The sequence below is a fragment of the Camelus ferus genome, chromosome 2 (genome assembly GCF_009834535.1).
Source record: "Camelus ferus isolate YT-003-E chromosome 2, BCGSAC_Cfer_1.0, whole genome shotgun sequence".
Taxonomy (NCBI): domain Eukaryota; kingdom Metazoa; phylum Chordata; class Mammalia; order Artiodactyla; family Camelidae; genus Camelus; species Camelus ferus.
The window spans coordinates 56482838-56488901 of record NC_045697.1 but is presented as its reverse complement, the minus strand read 5'-3'; the positions used below and the strand labels follow the sequence as shown (position 1 = coordinate 56488901).

The window sequence follows — 6064 nt, the reverse complement described above, 5'->3', positions numbered from 1 at the left end:
CAGATATTCCTGCAAAGAGAGTATTTCTAATTATAACTGTCAAGCCCATGGCATTTTCAAAGGCTTTTGCACTTAGAGAACATCTTATACTTATTTGGCCTGGACAAATAATTGGGGTTAGTGTGACCCCCAATATGTGACTACATTTAAATGTATTGACTATTATTAGCCTTGAGAATATATCATATGATGGATTTTCTCCATGTAATTTTCCCAAGGTATTCTCAACCCATAGAATTTTTCACATATAATGATCAAATTTTGTAATTTGACATAATTTGGAGGGAAAGCTTTATGGTTAAAATAATTTATTTCTAACTCTTTAGGAAATCTCTTATTTTAAATTATTATTTTCCCGTTCTTGGTAGTCTTCAATGAGGAAGGTATATCTATAATAAATTATTTTCAAAATTGATTGATTTTCTAAGTTATGTGTGTGGTATGGGTGCATATTAAACTCATTAAGTTGGATAATGTTTACAAAATTGATTTTCTTCTGGACTCATTTCAAAGAAACAAATATAGTTTAATAAAGCCATTAACACTTGTCAATAAATGACATTTCATTTGATCACATATGAGTAGAATATGTAATATTTTCACAGAACACTGCTTTTATAAAGATGATAAATGTTTTAGCTAATGAATTGTTACCTCTTATAAAATAAATAATATGTAACAGCATTATTGATGAATGTGATTATAGTTCCTTATTTATTGATTCTTACCAAACTTTGTCTTTAGCTTGGTAAGCTATTCTTTCAGGACCTCACTTTCACAAGTTTCCAAGAATTTATCCTGGGAAAAGAAGTGCAGATATACGGAAACGCAGGTCCAGTATATGCCAATAATACTAAAGAATTGATTCACTATTTTTTAGAGAAGAATGTAGGGAAAGAGTAAGAGAATAAGATGAAAATTGTCCTGCTTCATTCTTGGAAATTTCTCTATCCTAATGGTACTGCACACTATTTGGCTTTAATTCCAGATTTCCTATTTCTCAGCATAGAAAAGAAAGTGTTTATTTTCTTCCTCTTAATAGCTTCAAATAACAAATTTTAATTATCTAGAATGAGAAAAACATTGTTGTAAAGTAGAAAAGCAGAAATACAGCGCAGCAACAAGCTCATCTCCACCACATACTAGCATAAGACCTGACCTTTCTATGACTCAATTTCTTTGTTAATAAAATGGAAATAATAATATTCCTTAAGCTATAAAGTGATTGTGAAATTATTGTGAGCACATCAACCTTTAGTTATTGTATTTCTGTGCTGAATATTAAGTTGCAAATTTAGCTCCTTAAAACAATACATATTTATCATATCACAGTTTCAGTGGGCCAACCATCTGGGACCGGCTCATCTGGGTCCACTGCCCAGAGTCTCACAGGACACCACTGAGGTGCTGGCTGGAGCTGGGTTCCCATCCAAGGCTTGGGGTTCCTTTCCAAGCTGATGTGGTCATTGGCAGGGTTCATTCCTTGCAGCTGTAGATCACAGAGAAGCTTGTGTCTTCAAAGCCAACGAGAGACTCTCTCTCTTAAGAAAGGACCTAGTATCTCTTTCACATGTTTTCACTAATTAAGTCAGACTCAACCAGGTGAATCCTTTGTTTACCTCAAGTGCAGATGACTTGGCACCTTAATGACAGCTGCAAAATCTCTTTACCTTAGAACATAACTTAATCACAGGTGTGAATCATACTCACAGGTCCTGCTTACATTCAAAGCAAGGGGCTTCTACAGGGGGCGGGGAGTTTTCAAATTCTGCCTACCACAGCTGTCTGCCAACAGCCAGATGTTTTGGTTCTTCCCTTTCTGTGTATCTGGTAAGGCTGTACTCTGTACAGAATTCTAGTCATTCAATATCCTGGTTAACAAGTGGTGTTATCAATCTTTTGAATTTCATTCTTTCTTTTGAATGCATAGTGCTACCACATTTTTGTTATAGCTGTATTTCTCATCCAAAATGGTGTTCTTATTCTTCCAAGTAAAAGCAAGTACATTTTTTTTTCTCTTTCTGGCGTGTCAGCCATGTCTAAGGAAGCAGTATTCGGTCCGAGGTTATATGTACACAAATGTCAGAAGTGAAAGCAACCTGTTCAGTCACTGTTGTGGTGTCAGGCACCGTGGGAACAACTGTAGCCTCTTTTGGCTTAAGCCCTGAGAGTCCACAGTAAGGCTCCAAGGGGAGTATCTACCAGGAGTAGACTAGGTTTGGCCCATGAGTCAGTACTGCAGATATCAGTTACTTGTTTTGGCTGAGGGTTCTCTGCTTTTCCGTGTGCTCCACAATCCTTACCAGACAAAGACCTTCCCACTTTATCCCCATGTCCATGTACTTCCAAGTCTGGTTCTCTGAATCAGCCTTTTCCCCAAAGGGCAAGTACTTCTCTCCAGTGGTCGGTACCCAGAACAGGTTGCTGGAAATGATCTCCCAATGGCTAAATACCAGTTGTGAGCTGGCCTCTTCCTGATGCCATCAGTGAAGAAAGCCTTTAGCAATAGGCAGCAGAGCCTTGATGATAAACATGTCTGCCTAATTTTCTCTTCTTCTTGAAGCACTCAAACTTTTCTTTTTGGCAAGGCAGTATAGACTTACTTAACCAAGAACATCACCTCTGGGCATGATGCCACATGTGTACATAACTGCAACTGGCACTGAGGTTTCACTTATAGCACATCACAACACACTTCTCTCATGGTGGCAGTTGAGTGTCCTGAAAAGAGTCCACAACAGTCAGGCCATGATACTTCTCCTTTCTGAGCAGTCCTCTTCTCAAAGGGCTCAGAGCAGCTGGCCTTGGTTTTCATCTTGACCAGATTAGAGTTCATCTTCCCCTGTTCTTCTTTTAATAAATCATCAACTCTTGATTCTACTTATCACTTGCTCCTTGTTGCTTGAAGTTATTTAAGCCCCATATTCTAAGACAAGACAGACGCCCACGAGAGGCTCCTCACACATGGGCCCAGAGGGGGCTGCTAGTTGGAAGATACTCACAGTGCTAGCACCCAAATCTCAGTATTAACTGGCTGTTTCATAAATTTGATCATATCATATGGCCTGGCCATACTGAGTTTTACAAAGCTTCACTATTATGGGCTAATAGGTTGGGCCCAAATTTTCTTGAGCCAAATAACCAAATTTGGCCAACAGTGTTTCTCCATTTTTTCCTGGTTAGATGTTGCTGTAGTTTTCCTTTGAACTCTCAGTTCTCTCATAGATCTTCTGGTGCATCACAAATATTGCCGTCTTGATTCAGAGAGGATGTCAGTTGATCCACAGAACTAACCATACTCACTGTTTTCGTCCAGAATCTGACCAACTTCTTCACACTGAGCACAACAAATTTATTGGGACTTGTTTTGGTGATGAGCACGTAAGAGTCAACTTGTATTCCTTCATGGACTTTGCTTTCCTTTGTTTGGTGTATGACTGTGATTTTTTGTTGATTTACTATTTATTCATTTACCATATCAACTTTGGAGGGCTTTCTGATTGTTTCTCTGGCTAGAATAAGAGGTTCAGACACACGGATTTGAACCTTTACAAATTTTTATGTTAATTCATCAGGCAGGCATTGTTGAAGATGGATTTCTCTGGCTGTAACTAAAATGTGGCCTTGTCTCAGTTTCCTTTGTTGCTTGGTGAGATGAGGAGCAGGTGCAGATTGCCAGTATTCCTGTTCTCAAGCTGGTCAGAGATCTCCACCCACGTCTAAGTCTGGACAGCCTGACTCTTTTGCATAGTGCAGTGAGGGGGAAATGAATTTCATAGTGATCCCTCACATGTGCTCATTTTCTCTGTAGTCCATGTACCTTTACCTCTCCTCAGACATGTCTTGACTATTACTGGCCCTTTGTTCTTATGTACGAATTTTAGGATCTGTATATCAAGTCCCTGCTTTCTGGTCAACCGCCATTACTAGATAATCAGTCAGGACAATAGGAGCCAAAACACAGATATGCCTGATGCCAGCAGTGTTTCTCAGTGAATCATCTTATCCAAACTGTTGAATCCTGTGGGCCCTTGATTTCTTGTGATCACTGCAGCCCCCAACTCAGCTCCAGCTCTTGGCACCCAGCACACCATATTTGAATGAGGCACAAAGGTCTCCAGGGTTTTTGTTTGTTTGTTTTTGTTGTCGGAGGAATTTGTGGTTCACAGACCTCTCTGCTGCCAACCTGCTTTTTTTTAAGGCTTCAAGAAATTAATCAAACGCCTGGATGTTAGGAGGTTGCTGGGTATTGGCTAACAGACTAGGTGGCTACTTGTTACTTTCCTTGACAAAATGACTCCTTTGGGGCTTGGAAGAGACATCTCAGCAGTCTCTTTAGAGGAGGGAGTGCTAAGTTGACCTAACAGCCAGCCTACTCATTCAAAGCTAGCAGAGGGTGACCTGTTATCAAAATAAGGAAGAAATAGTACTCATCCATGTAAGCCAGTTAAACTTTTCCAAAAATTCATAGGCAGAGTGGAGTATGTCCCTTAATGGCCAACAACTGCCTTTAAAAAAAAAAAAGAGTATAAATATAAAACCACAGTTCCATAAAGGTACAGATATGAGGTGGGGTTTATTGGGAAAATCTTAGAAGCAGAGAAGGAATAAAGTGTCCAAAATCTCTTGTTATCCTATCTTATAGCCTCCACTGGGCAAAAATAGACTGCGTGCACACTGAGGAGAGAAGAAGACTGCCTCAGTAATGCTCTACTTAGTTACAGGGACAGGGGAGCAGGGAAAATGTATGGGGCTATGTAAAAGTAGAAGTTTCTTGGTTTGGGAAGTGACTTTGTTAGAAGGGGTGGTAATCTGAAACCCACTGACTAATATCAAACTCTTCTGCCATTGATTCTACTAGGATCTGCTGAGCCAGAAATCTGTCAGCCAACCAAACGGGGAGGGAAATGAGCTATCAGCGCCTTCCAAATATGTCCTTCTTCAGTGATGTTTAAAAATCTGCTCATGAAAGTCTTCTTCTCTGTTGTCTCCTAGAAGTGTTTTTTTTTTTTATTTTTTTATGTCTCTCATGTCTGAATCTATAATCCATCTTGCATTGCTTTTGTGTCTACAGTACAAAATAGGAGTCACTATGTGCATATGTATGTGTGTAAATGTATACATTTTATCCCATATGGATATCCAAGTAACACAAAACAATTTTTTGAAAAGGCTATCTTTCCCAAGTATACTGCTAGTGCAGTGGCACATCTGTAAAGTAACTATATATGTAGGTTTGTTTCTTGACTCTTAGTTTATTTAGCTATTCTTCTGCCAGTATCAGACTATATTATTTAATGTTATTTTATAATAATTCTTGATATTGAGAAGACAATTCTCTAGGTGTCTCTCAGACTTCTGCATGTCTCACAAGCCTAGGAACTGATTACCATTGTTCTAAAGTAAAGTCTTAGAAGATAAGAGATAATATCTTTTCTCCAGAGCAAAGGGGAACTTGGCTTATAGTCTCAGAAGGTAGAGATTGTGTCTATTTCTGGAACAAAGAGCAAGAATGCTCACTGTTTGTTATAAAAGATTCAATTTCTGTAAGGTCAGGATTCATCTTCTGTAATGGAACCTTCCACGTATGCTGGTGTCATCTAGACCTCTTTGCATCGTCTTAGGAATTAGAACTTAGGGAACTGACACAAATATGCTGTTGCTCTGGATACTTCTATTGCTACAAATAAAAAGTTCTGACTCAAGGGTAGATGATTGTGTGATTTTGTTTGTAATTGATGCTACCCTAAACTGGTGATTTCTTTCCTTCAGTAGACTGGATCATAAACCAAGGCAAAGGTGAAGGTTAAGACTGCAAAAACATACTGATTTTCAGAGAAGCGCATAGAAACAAACCATAAAGAATCACCAAAATGAATAAGCAATGGAGATATTCTGTGTGCAAACACAATATTAACCCATGTTTTGAGTGTGTGATTGATTATGTGCTATGTCCAAAACATATAAATTTTGTGGTGATATTTTAAATAAGTTGAAGCATGTCTAACATCACAGATTTCATATATTTTGTTCATTGATTCTTTTTTGTTTAAATCAGCACAAT

The 6064-nt window shown here is 38.5% G+C and overlaps 1 pseudogene; it reads right to left on the bottom strand.

The window, feature by feature from the left end:
• Window positions 1–1321: 1321 nt before the first annotated feature.
• On the bottom strand, window positions 1322–3924 carry LOC116659218 (annotated as a pseudogene).
• Window positions 3925–6064: the final 2140 nt, after the last annotated feature.